The sequence below is a fragment of the Macaca mulatta genome, chromosome 12 (genome assembly GCF_049350105.2).
Source record: "Macaca mulatta isolate MMU2019108-1 chromosome 12, T2T-MMU8v2.0, whole genome shotgun sequence".
Lineage (NCBI taxonomy): Eukaryota > Metazoa > Chordata > Mammalia > Primates > Cercopithecidae > Macaca > Macaca mulatta.
The window spans coordinates 139,712,622-139,739,482 of NC_133417.1; the positions used below are offsets into that span (position 1 = coordinate 139,712,622).

A 26,861-nucleotide genomic window follows, 5' to 3' on the forward strand; every position below is an offset into this window, starting at 1 on the left:
TTTTCTTTCCTTTTCCTTCCCCTATTGGATTCAAACCAGAGGATTGCTGGCAAAGACTAGGAGAAACCGATGGTGGTAGTGGGGTGAGGGGCCACTGCTGGCCAGGCAGAAGGCTGAACCCTGTGGATTTCCTACATTGGTTTTAGGTGGAGTTGGAGTTTTTCTGGAATGGACTGGAGGAGGCCTGCTATTCCTTGCAGGGTCTCTGCAGATCAATGGCTGCAGCCTTTGGAGGATTCTCCGCCCAGATTTCAGAGCTCTGTTATCTCTATCCCCAGCAGGCCATTTCCACTTCCTGACACAGTGCCTCCCCACCCCTCCCTCTGACACACACCCAGAGGACAAAAATCCATTTCCTTTGCCCAACGACGGCTTTCCAGGTCTCCCCACGCTTCACTCCTCGGTCTTAAAATCCTTTCTGATTCCTTATCAATCTGCCTGTCTTTGGTTAAATACCGCGTAGACGGCTTTAATGTGCATCGTGAAAATCCATCTCGAGTGCTCCCAGAATATAAAAATGTGACCAGATCCAGTGGAATCGTTTCAGGAGAAGTAGGGCAGTGCCGAGAGGCTATTTTTAAACTCTGCATTCTGGTGGTTTGGTGACCTGCCTGGCTCCTGTTTTCCTGCCCAATGCCAATGCTGAAGGACTTGGTGTTCCGGTTTTGGGTCAGTTCATGGTGCCCGGTGGAGCCCAGCATGGCCCCAGTGAGCTTGGTGTAGGGCTTTTTTTCTGTGGAGGAGCAAAGGTGGAGAAGCCTGAGAAGCTTCCAGGAGGCTGGTGGGGAGATGCTGAGAGGAAGTCCCACTGCTGCAGAGCAGAGACCTGGAAGTTGCTGCGGGGCCTGCGGGAGTGCTGAGGGGTGATGAGCTGCAGAATCAGGCTCCTCCCAAGCAGGTGGGTCTGGAGAAACCACAGCAGAATGCCTGTGGCTCTGCTCCCCACCCCGCTCCCACCCCCAAGTCTCTGCTCCTTCTCCCTTGCATAACAGGGCCCTGGATGTTGGCCCAGGTCGGTGCACACACTTCGGCTGCCCCCCAGGAACCCTCAGGCGCCGCAGTGTACGGGGAGCCCTGGAGTCCTTGTGCTGACTGTCCTGAGCCCCAGACCCCACAGGGACACCGAGTGGGGTGGTCCAGTCGCTCGACATCCCATTCCACCTGCCCTCTCTCTCCTTGACTTGCCTCTTTCTTTGTTAAGCAATGCACTGTCTTGAACTCCAACATCAAAGTGTTTCTTCGACCTCGCCTCCATCCGAACGTAAGTACCACAAAGACAAGCATTTGTTTTGTTTACTGCTTTGTCTCCAGCTCCTACAATCACCCCTGGTATGTAGTAGGAGATCGAGAAAGGTTTGTGGGGGGAAGAAAGGCAAGAAAGATGGAGGCAAGTCAAGAGAGAGGGAAGGGGAAAGGGTGGGATTTGTTGGTTCCTCCTTGAGTGATACCACCCACCCTGGGAGGGGCTGAAAGCCTCACATGCTGTCCCTCCACGGTGACGGGGACCATCCACGCTGTGGCCTCCAACTCAGCTGCCTCCGTTTATAGGCATCAGCCTTGGCTCTGAGCCTCGCCCTGGCCTCTGCTCCCTGGGGGTGCCCCTGCTCGCGGTACCCGAGGGAACACCGCCAGCAGAGAGTGCAAGAGGCAGACCAAGTGAGGAATGCATAACCACAGGCACCATGGCACTGCTTCTCCTGGTGGAAGAGAGAGCAGGGGAGAGCCGCGTCCCCTGTATTTGGTTCCTATCAATTCTCCTGATCTGTCTGCATTCACAGGCTGGGAAAGACCCCCAAACGGGCTGCAGTGGCCACCCTAAGAAGGGTTCTTCTCCTTCTCTTTCAGACCCATCTCTTTCAGGACCATAAGCAGCTCTGCTCCTCGTCTCCCACGCTGTGGACAGGGATCCCTGGTAGGCACTGTTTTCTCTGTCCCTAGGATGCCCAGGTCCTTCGGCTGCAGGCTCCCGTCACCCAGCCCTTGCTCCCTGCACAGGGTGGTACTCAGTGAATGTGTGGTGGCTCTTCGTGGGAAGAGAGGGCAGAAGAAAACCTGTCCCCTCCACTTGCTTTCCTGCTGTGGCTTTTCTCAGCTCAAGTGCTTCCCTTCCCAACTGACCACATATGAGGCCTCACTTTGTGCTCCATCCATTCAAAACCAAGCGTCCAAATGATGCTCCCTTGGGGATTTTCTTTAGAACAAAGACAGTTTTCATTAGCACTCTTTTCTCCAGCTCCTGGGCTCTTTCACCTTTCGTGAACTGAGCCCCCTTCTGAAGTAAGGCATGGGCACCCCGAATGGAAATGGCTGGATTAATGCGCATGCATGTCCACACTGGTGCAGGGCACCTGCTTTTCTGGGACAATTGCCATCTGGAATCAGACGCCTTCCTCATTGTGTGCCTATTTCTGGACAAAGAAAAGGAGAACTGGATGAGAAGCAGGCCTCCTCTCCCACATCCTCCAGCCGCCTGGCAGGCCCAACTAAGACACCCGCTCCAGCTCAGGTGGTTTACGTGGCTCTAGTGAGTGGAGCAATTGTGGCGTTTCACCCCAACCTTCTGCATAGCAGCATTAGCAGATCAGACACTCAGGTGTGGGACAACATGTCCTGAAAGGCATCTCTGGGTTCCCCCTCCAGGGCCTTGGGTGCTGCCCTGCCTGCTCTGCTGATGGCTGCCTACTGCCCCCCCCCACCACCAGAGCAGCAGAGTTCCCCTCAGTAGCTTTCAGGGGCTGGAAGGAAAGTGGGACGCCTCTCCCGGCAGGTAAGGCTACCATTGGTCTCCTGGCTCTCGGTGGGCCGGGGGCCCATCCCTGGATAGCAGCTGTGGGGAAAGACATGGCTCTGGAGTTGGAGACGGGAGTCAGATGCTGAGACCTCCAATAATGTCCATTTGTGGAGGCTTTACTATTTATAACATTTTTGTTTTCTACGATGAATAGATAATGCTTTTAGAACAGAAAAGTGAAACGTAAATCAACTCCACTAGAAACAGGAAGCTCAAAATTTAGATCGGACCAAGTCTTTCCACCTAGGGCAGGTCTAGAGATAGAAGAAAGACTGATGCTTTTGGTAGGAGAGGAAATGGAGGTGAGGGGGCTGTGCTGGAGAAGTCAGCACCTGCTGGGGGGCGGGGGAGGGCGGGGTAGAATTTCAGTTCTGCTCTGAATCTTTCCTTAGAATACAATAAAATATTTTCACGTAAGATACTGGTCTGGAGGGCAGGCATGGTGGCTCATGCCTGTAATTCCAGCACTTTGGGAGGTCAGGGCTGGTGGATCATCTGAAGTCAGGAGTTCCAGACCAGCTTGACCAACATGGTGAAACCCCACCTCTACTAAAACTGCAAAAATTAGCCGGGTGTGGTGGCACATGCCTGTAGTCCCAGCTACTCAGGAGGCTGAAGCAGGAGAAATACCTGAACCCGGGAGGCAGAGGTTGCAATGAGCCAAGATCATGTCATTGTACTCCAGCCTGGGCAACAAGAGTGAAACTGTCTCGGCTGGAGGGGGCAGTGCGGTGGGGTGGGGGGCGCGTAGGGAGAAAAGATACTGGTCTGGAGTGATTTATTTTAGAAATATCAGATTCTGTCAAGTTTTTATGTATTGTCTTTGGGAGTGATTGTACAAATAGTGCAATGTTTTGAATAATCCAAGATCTAAATGCAAACACAATTTAATAAAATTAGAGACAAGGAAAACTATACATGGGGAGACCATATTACTCTTGACAGGAAATCACTGTGTATGTTCAATTATATTAATGTATTTGTCATTTGTGTCTATCATATATGTATATACATATATATGTGTGTGTGTGTGTGTGTGTATCACCTGGGGAAAGAAACTATACACCTAATCAAATGAAAAGTGATAAATTGGACAAATATTTTCGGCACATATGTCACACAAAAATATTCACAAGCCTGTACAAGGAGATCTCACAAGCTGATAAGAAAAACCAGTGAGCAATTAGAAGACAAGGTCAAGGGGAACAAACAGCTCATGCTTCACTTGACTTGGTGATTGTTCAATACCAAGGGATCCCATCCCATCCGTATGAAGAGCTGGCTTCACAGGAACACATGGAACCCTTGTTGGTAACATGGGGAGAGGCCTGGCCCAGGGTGCTGGGGACCCCCAGTGGGATTGAAGGGAAGACTCTTGGGAGCACACAGACAATGGGCAAAGGGGATCTGAAAGACAAGTTTTCTGCAACAAAGTCACAGGGGGATCAGGTGTCTACCAGGAGAATGTGGCTGAGCAGGAAGCAAGTGCTAGAAGAACCTGAAAGGTCTTAATGTCTGTTTCCTTCACAAGGATGCTTCCCAGTGAAGACAGAGACCCTGACTATTTGCTCACCATGTTACTTTTAGCATCTGCTCTGTGCCAGTGCTCCTTAAGTATCAGCTAAATGACCAAATGAGTGAACCCATGAATGAATCCATCAGGTCTCCTGGGCCTGCAGTCTCTGCTGTGATGGAGAAGGCTGCCTAATGTACATGTATTAAAAATACCCCTTATCTGAAGCTCCAATTTTGCATCCACTGATGACATCCCCTGTCATGTGTCTACACTGTTTTTGTTTCCACTGAACTTTCGGTATAAATTTAGCTATTTGTGTGGTATCTTCCCCTCTTCCTCTCCCCTCAAATTTGCTGTTTAGTCCCATAGCTTTAAGGGATTATTTGAATTCAAACAAAATGACAAACTCCTACTTTTGTTTCATTCTTTGAAAAACAAATTCTATATTTCACTGGAAAAAATATATTTCTCTTCCAGTTAGCTTTCTAAAGGGAGAGCTGGCAGGAAGTAAAGGAGCTGAAAATTGCCAACATTCCATTTTTATTTAATGCATGTTACACAGACATGGTCGTGTTTCAATAGATAGGAACAAATGCTACTATTACATGCAAAGGTTAACAATACAAAGTATTATTACCATAAATCTGCATAACATCTAGAAGAAATAAAAACTACTTTCTAACTCTGGAGCACCCATTTCAATAATAGCAGCATTTGTTGGGGCGGCTTGAGCGTATGCCCCTGTGGTTAGGGAGCACGCATGTGTTCTTAAACACCAAATGCATTCACAGTTTTGAGGGAGAGAGGGAATGGAATTCAGCAGAAATATGTATCTAAATAATGCATGGTTATGTCTCTACAGTAAAATATACTACCATCAAAACCATTTAAGAATAATAACCTAAATGCTTTTGATAGGAAAGGTTTGGGCCATGTTTCTTGACATATTGTACTCAAATTAGCTATGGAAATAACCACATAAGAGCTGTGGTGTTTCCCCTATGGGGTCAGAACCGTTTCTTGTCAAAAGCGTACGAGTTACTCTATACCTCTAGCCATGGCTCTGCCAAGGCAACAACCCATAAACAGCAAAAGACGAGGCAGAGCCAAGCAGATGCCAATGGCTCCAGGTTCCTGCAAACCTGTTCCTGTTGCTGCTTGTCTCCTGCCCAGATGTCACAGCCATTAGTACCTGCAGGTCCCACCAGATTGAGACAATGAGACTTGTAAGCGTCATCATCAAAAAGTACAGCAAACATAGGCTATAAAAGCAAACTCCATAACTGACAACTACAGTAGGCTGAATAATGACCCCCAGAGATACCAGGTAATAACTCCTGTGTCCCATAAATGTTACCTTATATGGAAAATGGGTCTTTGCAGGTGTGATTAGGTTAAGAATTTTGAGATGGGGAGATTATCCTGAGTTAGCCTGGTACTCCCTAAAAGTAATCACAAGGGTCCTTATAAAAGAGTGACAGAAGGAGAGTCAACACACACAGGAGAGGAGACGGTAATGTGATCACACACTGTGACCAGATTGGAGTGATATGGTCACAAGCCAAGGGATGCAGCAGCCCCAGGGACCTAAAGGAAACAAGGGATGGATTCTCCCCTAGATCTTCAGGAGGGAGTGCTGCCCAATCCACACCTTGATTTTGGCCCAGTGAAACTGATTTTGGATATTTGGTCTCCACACCGTGAGAGAAGAAATTTTTGTTGCTTTTTAGCCACCAAGTTGATGGTGACTTGTTACAGCAGCCACAGGGAACAAATACAGCAACTGACCAAGGCAAGACTCTTCTGTTACAAGCAAGAGAAATCATCTTGGGCTAACTTTAGCAGGAAAGCAACTCACAGGACATTGATTGGAGGGTGCGAAGCATCTAGGATGTTCAAAAGGACAGGGCCGGGCATCTGGACAGATGGCCCCACTGGTGCTGTTGTGAGGGAAGCTGCACTAGAATGGTAAGCTCCAACAACATGTTCTTTCCTGTTAGAGACGCTTCCCGTGTGCAGGCACCCTGCAAAGACCTTTCCATCCTCACAAAAGCTTGTAATGGCAGTTAGAGACAGAGAGAATCTTAGGACTCTGAGTCTTACTGCATCAGATCTTTTTCCATTGCATCAACATGCCTCCTTTTAGAAGTGCAAGTAAGATCTGCTTCACATTGAGCTTCCAGACACAGAACACGGTGAGTCAAGTTTCACGGAATGTCCTAAAGCCCAGTCCTCTGTATTAAGATGATTTAACACTGGGGAAGAGAACCTTGGGCTTCATGCGCTTTTTGCATTGCGTGACTCCTTCATTCTTGCCCCGGGTCTTAGGCCTTTTTGTAGGGTCAGGGCTTTCTCAAGCATCCTTAAGCATGTTAGAGTCGTGCCTCTGTAGGTAGAGTTTCACCTGTATTTTAAACCTTTACTTGCACGTGCTTTATGTTTTTTCCACCTCCTCCTTCTGTTAACAAACACAAATATACTTTATTATAGAAAAACACTGCTGAATTAAAGACTGATATTGAGAGTTTACATTCTGATATAGTGCCTTTTTATTACATCTCTTTACAATGAAAACACATAAGCAAGCTCCCCGAGCTAACATTCCCTGTCCCTGCCTCATGCAAGTCAGCAGCCCAGGGTATATGACTCACCCCACTGAAGGTTCATGCCACAGCACCACTGCAAACTAAACAAATTCTTTCCACGTGAGACTTAGGGTTAAAAAAAGAAGTTGTGTTCTAAAGGAGAGAGATACAGTTTTGAAAGGAGCATTAGAAAGAAAATAAAAAGGAAATGAGACCTCAGTCGACCACGTGCTGAGCCAGCCTGCCGGGCTTCCTTCCTCCATTGCTTCTGCTGTGGCTGCCTGCGAGTGGGGGCTTTCCACAGAAGGCTGCGGGTCCAGGAACTGGGGCAGGACTTACCGACCTCACCGGAGTGTGGCCAAGGACAGAAGTTCTCTGTGCTGAAGAGAAACCTTGTCGAGTATGGAGCTCTAAGTTCTGTACTTAAATGTTCCCTGACAGGGGGTGGGGCTGGGGAGGGTGTAAAACAAAAAATTATTCTGACACTTTTTAAAATGGTATGTAAGACTTTATTCAGGACAATTGCAATTGGTGTCCACACTGTCACAGCAGGGGACAGAGATCAGGCGCAATTCCCAATACATGAACAAGGAGCCAGACGTGGTGGCTCAAACCTGTAATCCTAGCACTTTGGGAGGCCGAGGCAGACAGATCACTTGAGGTCAGGAGTTCAAGACCAGCCTGGCCAACATGGTGAAACCCCATCTCTACCAAAAATACAAAATTAGCCAGAGGTGGTGACAGGTGCCTGTAGCAGTCCCAGCTACTAGGGAGGCTGAGGCAGAAGAATCACTCGAACCCAAGAAGCAGAGGTTGCAGTGAGCTGAGACTGGGCCACTGTACTCCAGCCTAGGCAACAGAGTGAGACTCCTTATCAAAAAAAATTATAAAATTAAAATGAAAAACAAAAAAGAACAAGGGGCTATTTACAGCAGGTTGAGAGGGTTCAGCAGATGAAGGTGATTTCAGGGTCGGGGTTCTTGCTAAACTGATCAAGGAGATTCTTGTTGAAGGCAGGCCAGGGTGATCCGATATGGAGGATCAAGGGTTCTCAGTAAACTGGCAGCAGGATCCCTGTTGCAACTGAGCTTTGCAGGCCTAGCAAGGACAAGGACCAAGGTCGAGGGCTTGGAGGAGCCTGACTCAAGTTTGGTCAAGGAGAGAGTTTTTGTCAGGGGTTATATGGACTTTTCCTTCATGTTCTTTTAAAGAGCGTGCCCATCTTCCGGGACTTCCTCTTTCTGTTTAAGTTACTACAGCTTCTCATGCGCTTTATGCGGCTGCAAAGGCAGAGCAAGACAGGCTGCTGGCCCAGAATGGCTAATGATCCAGCAGCCTCAGGCTACGGGTCAGCAGTGAGGAAGCCAGGCTGGCCTTGTGGGTGTGGAGTTGCCCTGAAGCTTCGTCTCTCCACCCAGCCCTTTGCCCCTTGCACTAAACCAAGCCCTGCAGAACAGAGTCTAGGCTCCCGGGAAGGTAACGCTCCTGGGAAGGTAACGCTCCTAGGAAGGTGATGCTCCTGGGAAGAGGACGCTCCTGGTGGCACATGGCCTTCAGGGGCTTCCAAGTGGTTTGCCCTTGGTCCTGTCTCTGAGAGGTCTTCTGGTTGCCTCAGTCTCCTCACACCCCCAGGATCCGAGTCCAGGCCTACCTGGCTCCCCGGCATTCCCTGCGTGGCTCCCACCTCCTCTTTCCACAGAAGGCAAGTGAGGTCAGTTCTCCCTTCCCTCCTGTTTCTGGAGCCCTTGCTCCACGCCCAGGCCTGTCCCATGGATGTGTCATGCAGCTGCTTGCTTCATGTTCTTCTAGCTTTCTCCCTGAGCCACAGGCAATGCTTTTCAAAAGCAGTGAAAAGTTTAGCAGTTTTTTTTTTGTCAAGGTAATAAAATCTGCAGTGATAAAAATAGCTATTAGAAGTTCAGGAAAATGTCATCTTGGAGTGGAAGAATGAGGATGAACTAGGCTAAATAGTGTCCTGACAAATACCTGTCCACCTAGAACCTCAGAAAGTGACCTTATTTGGAAATAGGCTCTTTGCATATGTCATTCTCACAGATGAAGTCCTCCTGGATTTAGGGTGGGTCCTAAATCCAGTGACTGGCGTCCTTATAAGAAGACCACATGAAGCCACAGGGAGGCATGGAGAGGACACCATGTGACCATGGAGACAGAGCCTGGAGTGCAGCATCTAGGACCCAAAGAGAGCCAAGGAATCCTGGCACCACCGGAAGCCAGGAGAGAGCTGGAACATTCTCCCAGAGCTTCCGGAAGGAACCTAGCCTGCCCACACCTTGATTTTGGACTTCTGGCCTTCAGAACTCTGGGAGAAGAGCTTCTGCTGCTTGCAGATACCCAGTTTGTGGTCATTTGTTAAAGCAGTCCCAGGACACGAAGCCACAGCGTAGCCACAGGCTTGGGCTGGGTTCCAGGGCAGCGCTGACTCCCTCCTCACTTTACCTTGTATCACAGCAAAGCCCACAGCCAGGAAGAGAGGGTCAAACTGCAACGGCTCTCACTTCTGAGCATCCTAACGAAAGCCAAAGACAGCACTGTTTACCTAAATCGGACAGCCCACAGAATCTTCCAGTCTGAAATAAGAAATGGCACGCGTTTTAGCCATGGGAATTACAGGGTAGGGCAGATCCTTCCCCTTAACTAGTCAGTGGTTGAAATTTCTTTTGCAGCAGAAATTTTAAGTGGTAGCTTGAATGTTTAATGTTTGCAACATTAGAATGCCCTAGTCTCCACTTACTGATTTAAAGAGTAACAGAAATCTTTACAGGAACAGCAGCAGGATGGCTGATTCCCAAGAGCAGCTTCCTGACACCCCCGCCCCAGCACCCCTGGGTCCAGTCACCATTCAGATACATCTCTCGATGGGCTGCAAGGAAAAGAACAGTGTCAGAGGACAAGGCCGGTTTACATACAACTAACTGAAGCCCTTTGATGAGCTCCCCTCTCATCTCCAATCTAACCCATCTCTGCAAATAAAAGCTATCACCATCGATCTGGGTGTGCCATTCTTCCAGTTGTGTACACAAGAGGGTGGGAGTTCAGGGGGGTTGGAATTCTTCTTTTCAAAAACCTGATAAGCTTTTCTGTAACAGCAGCCTTCCCGAAGCTTCTGCTTAGAGCCTATTAATCCTCTATTGAGAGCTGATAATGAGATGTATTTTGCTTTCTTTTCTTTAAATGGATAAAAGGATAATGCTTTTTCTTTCCTTTCTTTTTTTTTTTTCTTTTCTTTTCTTGGCCTCCAGTGTCTATGCAAGTTATTTTTTGGTCCATTTAAAATGATCATTGTTTATCATGTTGGTTTTCACACGGCACAAAATGATGAACAATGGACTTTTCTTTGTTAAAAGATGGGGGCTTCTCGGGCAATCGTGTTCAGAAGATAAGACTTTCTCCGAGTTCCACACACTTCTTTCTTTTCACACATGTGTTACGTTTATTTTCTGACTGAAGTCTCCAAAACAAACGCTATGGCTGCTGGTGAAATAGATCACATGTTACTACCGTACAAGCGAGGCCAAATCACAGTGGCTGCTTTTGTTTTTAATTGCGACCACCTCGGATGGGTCCTGAGTGCTAAGCCAAAGCTCTGTTTTCCTTTCTTTTTTTTTTTTTTAATCTTTTCAAAATTCCTTTGAGGCAGGTAGGGGTAAACCCTCAACTCACTGAGGAAATTCACGTTGTTGAAGAGGATTAATAGAGAAGGGGTGGGAAAAAGAAAGTCTCAGGGGTGTCTTTGGGCCTCATTAAAAGGTCACAAAGCCCTCTGTGTTCTCTCCCTCCAAGGGTCTAAACCTGAATGTCTTTTATCTGCTTCATGGAGCTCTGCACGTCTAATCGGGCCGTGAGGGCGCTCCATGTAGCTCCTGAGCACTTGAAATGGGGCTAGTGGGAATTGAGGAGTTCTGTAAGTAGAAATAGGTTTAGTACAAATAAATAAACTGATTAAAAATATCATCAATAACATTTTAAAATTGATGATAACTTGCCATGCGACTTATCTGTGTATTTGCTTGTTGATTGAGTGCCTGACTTGCCCTTCTGGGACCCAGGCTGCTAGAAAACATGTCTCCCTAAGAACCGCCAGGAATGCTAATCCCATGACATTCCACAGGAAACAAAAGGCGCTGGGGTCAAACTGAGAAAAACTGCAGCAGAGTTCCACTGGGGATTTGAAAAGACCTGAGCGTATAAAAGGCTCCCGAGCCCTGCAATAAAGACAGGCATCTAACTTTGTTAATATGTTAATATGGCATTTCAGAAATCCATGACCACAGGACTCCTGCCCCCTCTGACTTTTTTAATGCTGGCCTACTACCAATTAACCTCTCAAGAAACTGCCATTCAGGACTTGAATAGCTGCAATGGAAAGAGAAAAATGGGGCAAAGTTTTGGACCCACAGTCCAAAGGGAAGGACTGCTTTTAATCCAATGGGTTATAGCAAGAGCATGTTGGGGGCTCATAACTGGGAACTGCAACAGCAGGTGTTTTGTTTTGTTTTTTTGAGACAGAGTCTTGCTCTGTGGCCCAGGCTGAGTGTAGTGGCGTGATCCCAGCTCACTGCAACCTTCATCTCCTGGTTCAAGTGATTCTCCTGCCTCAACCTCCCAAGTAGCTGGAATTACAGGCACCTGCCACCATGTCCAGCTAATTTTTGTATTTTAGTAGAGACGGGGTTTCCCCACGTTGGCCAGACTGGTCTTGAACTCCTGACCTCAAGTGATCCACTCGCCTTGGCCTCCCAAAGTGCTGGTATTACAGGCATAAGCCACCATGCCTGGGATTGCAATGTCCTTTTTAATCTCACAAACGTGTGTCCGTGCCTGGAGGACCCAGTTGCAGGGATACACACTTCAACGCGGTCCAATCTCCTTGCCTGCACATTCAGTCCTTTTAAAGCAGTTTGAAACCAATGAAATAAGTGCTTTAACAATAAAGAGTGAAGAGGAGGTCAGGAGGTCAGGAGGTCAGGAGATCGAGACCATCCTGGCTAATACGGTAAAACCCCGTCTGTACTAAAAAAAAAAAAACAAAAAAAACCAAAAAAAACAAAAAATTAGCCGGGCGTTGTGTCAGGCGCCTGTAGTCCTAGCTATTCGGGAGACTGAGGCAGGAGAATGGCATGAACCCGGGTGGAGCTTGCAGTGAGCCAAGATCATCGCGCCACTGCACTCCAGCGTGGTCGACACAGCCAAGACTCCGTCTCAAAAAATAAATAAAGAAATAAATAAATAAAGGCGAGTGAAGAGGAGAATAGAGTTTTGTGTTGAAGATCATTTTGTTGGTTCAATATCTTTCTCAACACACAAGCCGTAGGCTGTGTAAGTGGAGATGAACATCTCATTCGTCTCATAATGAATCTTCAGCCCGAAACTTCACAGTCTGGAGCGACAGAGGCTTGAAGGTTGGGTACACTTCCATCTTCAGGGCAGTTGGAGGGAAGGTGGCTGACAATGCAGCTGAGGAGGACAGGCTGAATTTGGTGAGGGCAAGCAGGTGCCAGGTGCCACGACTGGTTTCTGAGCCCAGGATGCTCTGCCGGCATTTCCCACATCCCCAGAGAAGACCTGAAGGTGGAGTTCTTGTCTTTTCAGTACCTGGCTGAGAGGAGGTGAGTCTTGGGGGAGAAAGTTGATGCACTTTGGGTGAAGGAATGGAAACTTACTCTGTTTGAATTCCTTTTTCATAGCCTGATGTTTGCTTGGGTTTTGAGAACAGAAACCCAAAAGACACAACCCATACCCCCTTGCCTAAAACTGATTTTTATATGTGGTAAGTTTAATTCTTGAAAGAGAGAGAATAAAAAGTACCTTTTATAGGATTCATTTTTACCTTTCTAATGCATATGTACATGTATATTTGAGAAAAATATTCCTCTAGTTGACTTTTTACTTGCCCAAGATCTGAACAGGATTGAAAGATGAAAGACCACCGTGATCCTCTTTGACAAACATGCACACACGTGAGCTCACTGCTCCTGCATGTCTCATTCATTATGCTAATTGGCTTTGGGCAGACTTTCACAAACATGTCTTTAGGAGGTCCCTAGTGTAATTCTCAGTCTCTTAATTACATAGACTCGTCTTTGGAGTCTGAATAAAATAGGTGAATGAATTTTCCTCCTGTAAACACTGTGCTCAGGCACCTGCTATTGGCTGCATGGTGTGTTAAAGCTCACCACCCCACCCAGATAAACCCCAAATAAACTGACTAGTTTATTTTAATGGTGCCGTCATCTGCAACCCCATGTTCATGCCTTCACATTATCTAAGACTTGGGCACTCAATGGACTTTGGACTTCTAGCTTTTCTTTCCTCAGAAAGGTTCTCCACATGGCCATTCTTAGGGGTGGCCCAGCAGCACCCAGTCTCACAGGGCTGCCTCAGTCTCCAGGTCCTAGCTTTTTGCATCTGAATGCCATTTCAGCCACCATTGTTCATGGCCAAACTGTGGAACTCATAACGGATTGAATGGCACTAGCGCCGATGTTCTGCTCATTCTTTACACATAACACCAACCACAGAGGAAGCAAAATCTAATTAGCTGTTATGTGGTGCAGTCAACAGCAAGAGGGCAGAGCCCTGGTGGTCCCTATGTTGGGTTCCCCTGTTAAGAGCTTGCAGGGAAGACCAGTTGAAATTCTTGAATCACTTCATGCTACTGTCTTGACATTTGCTGTGACCTGCTAACAGCCTGTAGAGCAGGGTCCCTGTCTTGTTCTGGTTTTCCTTGAGCCTAATTGGGCTCCTTGAATGGATTTGGGTGTCCTTGGTATCTAGATCATTGCTGGGACCTGACTCAAAATCCTGGAAGAAAGGTCTTTCGCTGTTACCTCTTCCTGGGCTCTGTTGTTCTTCAGGTAAACACAGCTGGGAGCAGAATGAAGGTGGGGATGGAGAACCAAACAGCCTGTTAAGTGATGTTGACTTTTGCGCTGTGCTTTTCAGCTACCTGGGGACCCAAGTGTTCATTCCAAAGGGATCAGTTGAAAAATTTAATCTCAGCATTTACAAATCAAACTCAAAATACAAGGATATTCAGGCACTAAGAAAGCTAGCTCCTCAAATCCTAACTCATAAGAAAACTATGTGCACCGGGATGAGGGTGAACTTATCTCTTGTGATTCATAGTATTTGCCTGAGAACTGAACCAGCCTTCAGCTGGAGCTCACTCAAAGGTTGAACTACAGATGGAAGCTTGGGGGATGATTACAAAATCACGATATATAGTGCTTACTGTTCCCAAGAGGGCATTTAATCCCCCTTAATGGATCAATCGCTCTTATTCTTCTTGAATAATTTTTCTACTCCTAGAACCAGGTCTGATCCATCACCTAGAATCAGAATGTTCTCTACCTTTGGCAAAGCTAGTTGCAAAGTCTTATTGCTACTTTTTTTTTTGGCTGTAGACTCAATGTCAGCTGCTGCTTATTTCATTTAATGAATCAGCAAATATCTTTGTGTGTGTGTGTGTGTGTCTGTGTGTGTGCGTGTGTGTGTGTGTGTGAGAGAGAGAGAGACAGACTATAGGCTTTATTGATGCACTTGTAACTGGAACTCTCTTCTCACCTCTTAGACCTCAGCTCTCTGCAGAGAGACCCCTTAAGTAACTGACCAAAAATAACCAGCCCTGTTACTCACTACCATGCCGGTTGTTTTTTTTTTTTTTTTTCTCATCATGAGCCATGATGAACTTGTTTGCCTGCTCCTTTTCTACCTCAACCTTCTTGAAGACAGAGATCTGCTTTCTTTTTTTTTTTTTTCTTTTTTGAGACAGAGTCTTCCTCTATCGTCCAGGCTGGAGTGCAGTGGCACCATCTCGGTTCACTGCAACCTCTGCCTCCTGGGTTTCAAGCAATTCTCCTGCCTCAGCCTCCCGAGTAGCAGAGACTATAGGTGCCTGCCACCATGCCTGGCTAATTGTTTTTTTGTATTTTTAGTAGAGACCAGGTTTCACCATGTTGACCAGGCTGGTCTGGAACTCCTGACCTTAGGTGATCCACCTGCTTTGGCCTCCCAAAGTGCTAGGATTACAGGCGTGAGCCACTGTGCCTGGCCGAGATCTGCTTTCTTTATTTTATGTTTAATTCATGTCCAATACAGTGCCTGGCCTAACTCAAAAGCTATTTATTGAATGCACAAAATGTACATATGAGACATTTCACAAGAAAAGTGGCTTGGTAGGATTTGGTAAACGAAGAGGCTAGATCTATGAAAGTTCTCACCAATCACAGCGGTATCCTCAGAGACAGGACGCTAGGGAAAGACTGGGAGAATTTCTTCAGGAATGTGAGGAATTTTGTAGATATTTGGCATCTCTGCCCTCATGGTGAGTAGCCAGAAAGCAACAATAGGAGACAGGGAACAAGAACATAGAGAAGATAGCCAGGATTGAGAAAGTGGCCAGTGAAGCCATGAGAGCAGGTGCAAATGCCAAGACAGCCTCAAGAAAAACAGGCAAGAACCAAGCCCTGGGAAAGTAGCACGTCAGGCCTCGGCTTCAGGGACAGGGGTAAGCCCATCAGAGCCCCTGCATGGCTTTCAGACTACACAGACTTTAACCCAGCAGTTGACCCTCACTCCAAACCTTTACAAATCACCTAAGAGCTAGAAGGAGCCTATAGGGTATTTTGTCCAACACTCTTATTTTGCAAATGAAAAACAATGAGTTAGAATCGGACCTGGTTATTGACAGAGGTGGGTCTACCATCTAACTGTGCCTTCTCGTCCAGCATTTCCTCCACTTCCCATGTGTCTAGAACTTTGAATTAAAACAACTGACTGGGCACGGTGGCTCATGCCTGTAATCCCAGCACTTTGGGAGGCCAAGGTGGGCAGATTGCGAAGTCAAAAGATCAAAACCATCCTGACCAACACGATGAAACCCTCTCTCTACTAAAAATACAAAAAATTAGCTGGGCGAGGTGGCACGTGCCTGTAGTCCCAGCTACTCGGGAGGCTGAGGCAGGAGAATCACTGAAACCTGGGAGGCGGAGGTTGCAGTGAGCCAAGATCGTGCCACTGCACTCCAGCCTGGCGACAGAGCAAGACTCCACTTCAAAACAAAAACAAAAGCAAACCATGTTCTAAGTATTTCAAACATCTGTCTATTGTCTGTAGGATTCTCTCCTCTCTGGTTTCCTAGCAGAGAGAGAAAATAGTCAAATCAGAATGATAACCAATTATTTCAATACTGAAACCACATTTTGAGGAGTTCACTGAACCAAGGACCTAAGCTGGTCTATTCACTATAAGCAGACTTCACACATGAAAAATGGGACATTTTCTAGATGACTGACACTGAATTCAACTTGGACAGTGAGCTAGCATCCAGGAGAGCTAGTTACCTTGGTTTTAATAAACCCCAGAGACCGGACTTCCAGTCCTGTCTACTCAGTAGAATCAATTAAAGTTAGTTTTCTCCAGCTACAAATATCTACAAATGTTAGATAAAATAGGACGTTTATTTAAAATACATAGTTGAATTAACAAAGACATAGACCCTCAGATGCTAGAAACAAAGAGACAATTAAAAGCCATACCAATATAGTGTGTGTCAAAGGTATAGTCATCAGGGCTTAGAGCAGGGAGTTATTTGACCCAGAAATAGAGTTCTAAGTTAGCACCCATATGAAGACAGGAAAGGAGGTTTGGCGTAGAGTTGGAATGGAGACCTTTACATAAAGCTGAGATCTTTGAAACTCACCACCTTCAATGAAGAGGAAACAAAACCAACCCATCGATGTGCCACTACCCAGGGCTCAGAAAAGAAAAAAAAAAAAAAAGTCTGAATTTAAATTACTTGTATGGGGCAGGAAACTCTAAGTTAAGCTTGTAACATATAAATTGGCCCTGGGTTGATAATACCCCTGTAGCAATTCAAGATATTGAGGTAATAAAATTATCTTAAAATATTAAAAAATAAGTATGTTTGAATTTATGAAAGTGATTTCAAAGAAGAAATAGAAAATGTAAGGAAGAACAACACGTAATGAAAACAGGACAGATTGACAAAAGAAACACATAGAAGCATGAGGGATAGTTTGAATTGAGGATAGACTGAATAGATTTAGCTATGCTCTCTACTTTTTGTCATTAGTTATCATTAGTTTATTATAAAAGACAGATTTATTTACATGACGAAAGATTTTAGAACTTCAGTGGAATAGGCAGCTTCATGTTGATGTCATTTAATAGTGACTTATTTCAGTCTATATACTTTCCAAGAATGCACCATCTCTTTTTTATGTATTTATTTTTTTGAGAAAGAGTCTCTCACTCTGTCACCCAGGATGGAGTGCAATGGCACGATCTCGGCTCACTGCAACCTCCACCTCCTGGGTTCAAGTCATTCTCCTGTCCCAGCCTCCTGGGTAGCTGGGGTTACAGGCGTGCACCACCATATTTGGCTAATTTTTATATTTTTAGTAGAGACAGGGTTTCACCATGTTGGCCAGGCTGGTCTCGAACTCCTGACCTCAGGTGATCCTCCCACCTTGGCCTCCCAAAGTGCTGGGATTACAGGCGTGAGCCACCGTGCCCAGCCAGAATGTCACCATCTCTAAATAAGAAATAATCCTTGTCATCTGGCACTACTTTGGTGCCTCCATATTCTGGAAGAAGAACTTTATCTCCAACTCTCATGCTAACTGGTTGAATCTCTCCACCCTTTCTTTCCTTTAGAAACTGATCCAACAGCTATGACTATTGCTTGCAATACTTTTCCTTGAGATTTTTCTGGAAGTATAATGCCCCCTTTGGTTACAGTTATGGTGGCACTCCTTTCAACAAATGCTCCATCAAAGAGTAGAAGAAACTTTCTAAACGCTTGTCCTGCCATGACTGCCTCTGCCGCAGACTCATACTCCGCTCCTACGCAGCACCACAAGGAGAGATCCCTCTGTTTTTAATTTATAATGACATCCTCCTTTGTTTTTTTGGTTCCATAAAGGGTCTCATTAAAAACAAAACAACTACAAAAAAACAGTGAAATGTTGAACTTTTTAAAAAAAATTTTACTTTAAGTTCTGGGATACCTGTGCAGACCGTGCAGGTTTGTTACATAGGTATACATGTGCCATTGTGGTTTGCTGAGCCTATCAACCTGTCATCTAGGTTTTAAGCCCCACATACATTAGGTATTTGTCCTAATGCTCTCCCACCCTTTACCGCTCACCCCCCGACAGGCCCTGGTGTGTGATGTTCTCCTCTCTGTGTTCACATGTTCTCATTGTTCAACTCCCACTTATGAGAGTGTTGAACGTTTTACAAGGTTGAATAATGTTCCTTTAAAATTTATGTCTACCTGGGACTTCAAAATTGGCCTTTGCACACAGGATCTTTGCAGATGTAATCAAGCAAAGATGAGGTCATGTTGGATTAGGGTGGTCCCCATCTAATGACTGGAGTCCTTATAAGGAGACCGTGTGAAGACACAGAAATGCAGAAAGACAGAAATATGGAACACAAATCCACATGATGACAGAGGCAGAGAGGGGAGCAATACAGTTGCAAACCAAGAAATGCCAAGGACTGCTGGTGTAGGGGTCAAGGGAACTTTCCTTCCACCCTCTGAAGATGCGATGATTTGAGTCTCTGAAATAAATGTCACAGTAGACAGATTAACAGGAGAAAAGGCACACAAATTTATTACATGCATAAGGCAAGGGAGTCCCACAAAATATGAGACTCAAAGAAGGGCCAGGTGGTTGAAGCTTAGGTAGCATTTTAAGTTACGGAAAGAAATGGAGGCTTGGGGCTTCTGGTGGGGGGAGTTGGCAACAGGTTATGGAAGGTGAGGAGAGGAAATATTTCATATATTGTAAATTAAAGGTTGTCTTGTTAGGCAGTTGTCTCTCAGGTGGCAGCCCTGAGGAAAAAAGGGAACACTCTGTTGCAATCTCTGGACTCTGTCTGGGCTGCTAATATGATCTTTCCTAGACCTGTCTTTAGGCTGATAAGAAGACCTCAGAGAAAGCTTCTGCTCGCATCTGCCTGTTGGTTTACTGATGTAGATAGATGTAAATTTCTTTTACAAAAGGACAGCTTTTTAGAGCTATTTCTGTGTCTGCAGCTTCTCTGAATAGCTATCTCGATATATGCCAAAAAAGTATATTTTGGGGTGGCATATTTTGGTCTCCCACACTGGCAACCGCCAAAAGCTCGGATTCTTCCTTAGAGATTCAGAGGCAGCATGATCCTGCAGACACCTTGATTTTAGATGTTCAGCCTTCAAAACTGAGAGAAGTAACTTTCTGTTGCTTTAATCAACTCAGTTTGTGGCAATCTGTTACGGCAGTTCTAGAAAACTAATGCAAACATACATTCAATAAAAATTCAGACGGAGGAAACAGAGAGGTTTCAAGCAAGGCAATATTTGAAGAACATAGAAGTGAGAATTTTCCAAGGTAGACAAAAGACAAGATTCATCAAATTTCAAGTTGTCAAATTCAGCAAATATAAAATTAAAATATAAAATTTCCAGTCAAATTTGAATTTTAGTTAAGCAAAAAATAATTTTTTAATACAGGTATGTTCTATGCAATATTTGAGTCATACTTACCTAATTCAAATTTAACTGGGCTGCCTGTAATTTGTCTGGAAACTCTACTCAAATTGGACAGAGAGTCCTGAACAGGACACATGTAAAATAAATATATGCCTAAATGAATCACCACGAAACTGCTGAGCAATGATAACAAAGAGAAAAACCTTTAAAAACCACCACAGAAGCCAAAACATTGGATGACAGAGATTTATCTTTAATGATAATAGAAACCAAGGAGAAGTGGAATTAGAAACTCGAAGGGCCAAGGAAGAGCTGTCAAATGCATTCAGATACATGGTCATTCAAGAGTAAGGACAACCTAAAACGTTTTATTACAAGGCCCATCACAGTGGCTCATGCCTATAATCCCAGCACTTTGGGAGGCCAAGGCAGGGGGATCACTTGAGGTCAAGAGTTCAAGACTAGCCTGGCCAACATGGTGAAACCCCATCTCTACCACAAATACAAAAATTAGTCAGGCGTGGTGGCACACACTGATAGTCCCAGCTACTCGGGAGGCTGAGGCAGGAGAATCGCTTGAACCTGGGAGGCAGAGGTTGCAGTGAACCGAGATCATGCCATTGCACTCCAGCCTGGGTGACAGAGAAAGACTCCATCTCAAAGAAAAAATAATAATAATTATGACAGAGGCAGAATATTTTCCATTCACAGACCTGGAAGGATTATTCATTGTTATACTAGGAAGTAATGCAAGGAGAGAAATTGCTGAGCATGTGGTCAAGTTTAAATATCATTGCAGATGGTCTTATAATGGGCTCCCCAGTGGGGTCCACTCCTTGATGCCTGTGTACAACTTCTCCTTGAGTGTGGACTTGCTTCTAACATATATAATGCGGCAGAAGCAATGGGAAGTCACTTCTAAGGTTAGGTTATAAAAAGGCTATGGCTTCCATCTTGGCTGCTTGCTCTCTTTCTTCTCCCTCTCCCTTCTCTATCCTTCCCCCTGGTCCCCACCACTCAGATCACTCATGCTGGGGAAAGCAAGCTGCCATGTTGTGATCAGCCCTGCGGAGAGGTCCACGTGACATGAGGAGGAGCTGTGCCCTCAGTCCAGCTGCTCATGAGGAACTGGATTTTGCCAAACCACACGAATGAGCTTGGACATCAGATGCTTCAGCTCCACTTGGGCCTTGAGATGGCTGCAACCCTGGCCGACAGCTCGACCACAAGTCTCATATGAGGCTCTAAGCCAGAAACACCCAGACAAGCAGCTCCCAGGTTTCTGCTCCACAGAAACTGACATAATAAATGTTTGTTGTTATAAGCTATTAAGTTTTGGGGTAATCATTATGCAGCCATAACTAACTAATACAAATATTTGTAAACAATAACAATAGCAATGACTAACACTGGATCACATAACATGAGCAATACTGCAAGTGACTAGAGTCTGCGTGTTCTGAATTCCTTGTATTATTGATGAAGGTAGAGATATCGATTTATTTTAAAATTTGTTAAGTCAAGAGGTATATATAAGCTTTAGGAATAACCAGTGAAGGAATAAAAACATTACTTCCAAACCAGTGGAGAGGAGGAAAAAAGAGATAAGGAAAACCAGCAATTCAAGATAAGGCAAAAAAGGGAGAAAAATAGAAGCATAGCAAAAGCGTAGTGAAAAGGGCAAATAAGCTGTTAAAAATTAAAGGACATATCTCATATTCCATACATTCTAGAACTTGTCAGTTTCTCCTTTGCACCACTCAGAGAAACTTCTAAAATACAATCTGCTCATAAATTGTGTTCTTTTGAGGAAAGAGTATGCTGACAACAGTCAGAACTGATGACGTAATTAAACTTGCTATGGCCAATTTGAAGCTTGGAGTAGGGGAGAATGAATTGTGGATAAAGTCAAGAACTGGCTGCAATACTCTCTAGCTTTGTGACCTTGGGTAAGCATCTTAGTTTCTCATTTGTAAAACGGAGGGTAATACTTGCCTTGACCTCTTTGCTGGATATTTGTGACACTCATAAAAGAACAAATATGGAAAAGTAGACTATAGTTTGGATATAATTTGTTTGGCCCCACCAAGTGTTATGCTGAAATCTGATCCCTGATGGCACCTCACGGGAGGAAGGTGGGGTCTAATGGGAGGTGCTGGGGTTGTGAGACGGGTCCCTCACAATGGCTTGGTGACCTCTTGTAGGTAATGAGGGAGGCCCTGCTCAGTCAGTTCTCATAAGAGTTCTCCCGAGAGCTGGTTGTTAAAAACAGCCTGGCACCTTCCCTTCCTCTCTCTTGCTTTCACTCTCCCCGTGTGACCTCTGCACACCAGCTCCCCTTCAGCTTCCACCGTGATAGGAAGCAGCCTGAAGCCCTCAACAGAAGAAGATGCTGGTTCCATGTTTCCTGTAGAGCCTGCAGAACCATGAGCCAAATAAACCTACTTTCTTTATAATTACTCAGCCTCAGGTATTCCTCTATAGTAATACAAAAATAGACTAAAACAAGGCACATAGTAAAGTTCCATACAGGCCAGGCGTGGTGGCTCACTCCTGTAATCCCAGCAATTTGGGAGGCTGAGGCAAGAGGATTGCTTGAGCCTAGGAGTTCAAGATCAGCCTAGGTAACATAGTCAGACCCCATTTCTACTAAAAATTTAAAAATTAGTTGGGCATGGTGGTGCACACCTCTGGTCCCAGCTACTTGGGAGGCGGTGGTGGGAGGATTGCTTGAGCCCAGGAGTTACAGTCTACAGTGAGCTTTGATTGTGCCACTGTACTCCACTCTAGTCTGTGCAACAGAGTGAGACCCTGTCTAAAAAAAGAATTAAATAAAATAAATTTAAAAAATAAAAAGAAGAAGAAGAAAACAAGAAAAGTTTCATTAAAATATTTAAGTTATCTATAATACAGTCTAGCGTTTATTGCTAGGAGCTGAAGAGTAATCCATGATATTTTTCAGTTTCAGTTTTACTTGCAGTGAAATACCATCCTGGCTATAGCAGGCTACCTTGGACCCAGTTTTAAATCAAATGTCATTTTTATCTCTTTGTATCCCAGATTCCCAGGAATTTGCAGTACAAGACTGCAGTTTCCTAATTCTTGGGTCATTCATTCATCATTTAATAATCTATCTGCAGAGCATGCTAAATCCATGGGGAAGGGATGAGGAGGTAAGTGTGAGAAGGGGCCAACTCCCTGCCCATGCACACCGCTTCCACCAGACCCCTCCTGACTCTGAGGACAGCCAGGGTGGGGGCTGTGGGGGTTTTCTCCCTCACAAACCTTAGAGTTCCTCCTCCCAAGTCTACATGTTCCAGGCGGTATAAAAGATCATCAAAGACACTGGAAACTTGATTTGCTTGTCTATCCACAAGTGCCAGCCTCAGTACATCCTACATTTTCTTAGGCTCTCTTCTTCTCATTAATTGGCTAAATTCTCCTGAGAGTTTATCAAGATGGACTTGTTTGGCAGCTTGTCTCCACACACAGCCCAAAGCAGCCGGTACCTCTGCCTCAACACCCCAGGTCCCATAAATAAATCAAACCTGCCTTCTGAATTGTGTCAGTGAGTATAGTTGGCCAGTGCTTGCCTGTACGGTGGAACCCTTTCTGTGACTGGATGGGCCTCCTGGGAGGAACTGAAGGGGGCGGGGGAACCTCAAAGAATCCAGATGTTCAGTTAGGGTTGATGTTCCCAAAATCCACGTCCTAACACCTTGATTCAAAATTTTTTAATGGGCAAAAATGGCTGGAACTACCACCAAAACTCATATAATAAATGAATGGTCCAGAAACTCTTTCGTTATAAAATATGAAAAAATACTTAGAAATTTCAACTTCAAAAAAGTTCACTCTTATAAGTGGGTTAAGTTCCTCTGAAGATTATAAATGAGGTCATATATGCAAAATGCATCAAACAGTACCTGGTTCATTGTTAGCACACAAATACAAGCTTTTGGTATTATCAACTTGCTGCTTACAAATATTTTCTGGACTCACTGTATAAAACACACACACACACGAGTTTTGTTTTTCTTTGTTTCTAATCAAATTTGCAACTTGTTTATAAACATCAAATTCCTATTCGATTTTTAAGGAAATTCTATATCTTTTAGAGAATGTAAGACTTAAGCTTTTTGTTTCTTTAAAATAAATAGATGTAAACCAGCTTGTTATGGGGTATAAATTTAGTGGTGATTTTAAATTTGTAATAACAGAAATAGGAGATACATAGGACTCACCTAGTTCAGAGATGAGTATACGTGTAGGAGTTAATAGCTAAAGGTTGAGTTTCTTTACAGTAGGATTTCTCTAGAACTTAAAAATCTAATTTCCCTGTTGTAGAGTTAACCCTTATAATCAACCTGATGGGCCGGGCGCAGTGGCTCACGCTTGTAATCCCAGCACTTTGGGAGGCTGAGGCGGGCGGATCACAAGGTCAGGAGATCGAGACCATCCTGGCTAACAGAGTGAAACTCCATCTCTACTAAAAAGAAAAAAAAAAAGAAAAAAAAATACAAAAATTAGCCGGGCGTGGTGGCGGGTGCCTGTAGTCCCAGCTGCTGGGGAGGCTGAGGCAGGAGAATGGCATGAACCTGGGAGGCGGAGCTTGCAGTGAGCCAAGATCGCGCCACTGCACTCCAGCCTGGGTGACAGAGTGAGACTCTGTCTCAAAAAAAAAAAAAATCAACCTGATGCAGAGCAGAAACATAACCACCACAATGGATGAATTAGTGAGAAGTCATTGTAACTTCTAAGGGCTGAGTACAGCCCAGGACTGCATCTGGGAGAGCACCCCTTGAATTGCTCACCCCCAAAACAACACAGGAGGACATGCATTGGTCAGGCTGGTACAAGTTTCCAATCCACTTGACTGGTAAGGCTCTTCCAAAAACCAGCCCATTGGCATTATAGTCTTGAACAGTTCTTGGTCCCTAAAACGACAAAGTTCCTGAGCCTTCAGGGAAAAGGGTCACATTCTTCATTCCAGTTGCTTCCCCAGGTAGGTCCCAGCCTGGCTACCAGCCAGCTTCTCCAGGCAGCACATTGCACACTCTGGAGCAAGACGGCCTCCAAACTCAACAGTCACCTTCATGGGTACATCGCCGGCCGACAAACCCACGTTCCCACCTCATCTCCAAAGTTCTGATGATTGCAACATTTGCACTTTCACTCAACCTTACCACTTTGGGCCGTGATCCTCTTAGGGGCCACAGTGGGTGCAAAGCTTAGCCAGATGGGTTTGGCCTCACAGCAAGACTTGTCTACAGTCCCTGTAGCTGCATCCGTCCTTACGACTGAGCTCTTTCCATACACGATAGGAGCATGTTTCTCCTGCTTCAGTCAGCAGCTTTCCTCTGGACAGCCTTCTAGGCTTCCACTACTGCTCCCCTACCCCACTGCCCAGGGTTCAATAGTTGCCATTTCCAACTGGTCCTTCTGGTGTGACCTGGAGAGCATTCCCTGGGCCTACCCAATCTTCCAACTTAAGAATGCTCTGCAGGCATCACTCTGGTTGCTCAAGGTGGGGCAGTAAACTTTTATTTACAGGTCATCTGATAACCTTGAACTCTAGCCCAATGACCCGGAGAAGATGAAAGGCAGCTGCATCGCTCAAGGTGAAAAAGAGACACAAGCCAGCAGAAAGACACACAGTGAATAACACCATCAAAGGAACGGATGCATGGGAAAAGGAGAGATGGCGATGCCAGTCAGATGTGGCCATGAGTTGGTGTGTCCTCTAGCCAGCAGTTCCAGTGACACCTCCTCCTGAGGGCTTTCCAGGGTGCTCAAATCGAACAATGCCATCCTCTGAGCTCCTCTCATACCTCTGTCCATTTTCAGAGACTGCACACAGTACGTGGTTTTGGAATTGATTTGTTTTTCTGCCCACAGCCACCTCCAGGCTCTCAGGGTGTTGGGGCCTCTTCCTGGTACATCCTTCTACTCCAAATACCAAGTACAGTGCTTGGAACATGGTGGCAGATCTTTAAAATTGTATTTTTTTTCTTTTTTTTCTGTTTTGTTTGTTTGTTTTTGAGATGGAATCTCACTCTGTCACCCAGGCTGGAGTGCAGTGGCACGATCTCGGCTTACTGCAACCTCTGCCTCCCGGGTTCAAGCGATTCTCCTGCCTCAGCCTCCTGAGTAACTGGGACTACCGGCGCATGTCACCAAGCTCAGCTAATTTTTTATTATTAGTAGTGACGGGGTTTCAGGCCTGCTAGGGACCCTCAGAATTGTCCTGCTGCAGGGCACAGATGCCCTATATTCCTCAACTTCCCCCGGCACTCGAGGAGTTTCTCAAACTCCTGACCTTGTGATCCGCCTGGCTTGGCCTCCCCAAGTGCTGGGATTACAGGTGTGAGCCACCGCACCCGGCCTAAAATTGTATTTCATTGAGTGAAATCTGTGCCTAAGGAATCACTTTCCAGTGAGATCGGCCGGGCAGTCCTTCCTTCAGACTCCCCCAGACCCCATTCCACATACTTTTTTTTTTTTTTTTTGAGACGGAGTCTCGCTCTGTTGCCCAGGCTGGACGGCAGTGGCCAGATCTCAGCTCACTGCAAGCTCCGCCTCCCGGGTTTACGCCATTCTCCTGCCTCAGCCTCCCAAGTAGCTGGGACTACAGGTGCCCGCCACCACGCCTGGCTAGTTTTTTGTATTTTTTTAGTAGAGACAGTTTCACCATGTTAGCCAGGCTGGTCTCCATCTCCTGACCTGGTGATCCGCCCGCCTCAGCCTCCCAAAGTGCTGGGATTACAGGCTTGAGCCACCGCACCCGGCCCATTCCACATCCAAGGCTTCCCTCTGACAATGTCTGACTTCCCCTTGTTCCTGGGAGGAGCTCAGGTAGGGACATCAATTCATTATGACACTGACTTTTCTCAGCCTCGTGGAACCACCTCGGCGTTTCCCTGAGAAGATACGCCTGGGCTCAACCCGTCTGCGCTCATTTCTAACTCCCTTAGGCTTCCTTGTGTTGGGTAAGGCGTTCTCCATTTGGGTTGAATTTCTAAAGTTTACTACTCAAAAGTATCACTTACCAGGTCTCCAAACGGTCTAGGCAAATGCATGTTCACGTTAGCCACTGTCTTCTAGGAAAAGTTCTCCTAAAGTATTATTAAAAATCTGCTCCTGGATGAGTGATCACTTGCTTTCTCTTTCCCTTTCTTGTAATGGTTTACTCTGCTCCGAATGTTTCCAAAGGCACAGGTGGGAGTCGTTCTCCAGCATGGGAGGCTTGTTTTTCACATGCGTTTCCACCGTGCGGTTGAGAACTGATGCTATCACAACTGATGCTATCTGTGGTTTCTGTGAGCAGGTACAGAACGGATGGAAGCGATACACCAAGCTCATCGAACCAGACCCAGGCAAATGCGGCCCTCAGGTCATCACGGGCAGCTCTCTTCTCTCTCTTCTGCTGGTGTCTGCAAAGCATTC

General features: G+C 45.6%; 4 long non-coding RNA genes and 1 pseudogene across 4 annotated transcripts; 2 read left to right on the forward strand and 3 right to left on the reverse strand.

Moving 5' to 3' along the window:
* On the reverse strand, positions 1 to 7,096 carry LOC144333335 (uncharacterized). The gene is made up of 2 exons (XR_013401916.1): positions 6,959 to 7,096; positions 1 to 2,408 (listed from the first exon to the last, which is right to left on the reverse strand). It is a non-coding gene; the product is annotated as an uncharacterized LOC144333335 (long non-coding RNA).
* Positions 2,416 to 3,706, forward strand: LOC144333337 (uncharacterized). Its single transcript, XR_013401918.1, has 2 exons — positions 2,416 to 2,524; positions 2,641 to 3,706. It is a non-coding gene; the product is annotated as an uncharacterized LOC144333337 (long non-coding RNA).
* Positions 6,369 to 9,899, forward strand: LOC144333338 (uncharacterized). The gene is made up of 2 exons (XR_013401919.1): positions 6,369 to 6,502; positions 9,675 to 9,899. It is a non-coding gene; the product is annotated as an uncharacterized LOC144333338 (long non-coding RNA).
* Positions 7,379 to 26,861, reverse strand: LOC144333334 (uncharacterized). The gene is made up of 2 exons (XR_013401915.1): positions 26,465 to 26,861; positions 7,379 to 9,480 (listed from the first exon to the last, which is right to left on the reverse strand). It is a non-coding gene; the product is annotated as an uncharacterized LOC144333334 (long non-coding RNA).
* LOC100427275 (10 kDa heat shock protein, mitochondrial pseudogene) lies at positions 12,258 to 17,866 on the reverse strand (annotated as a pseudogene).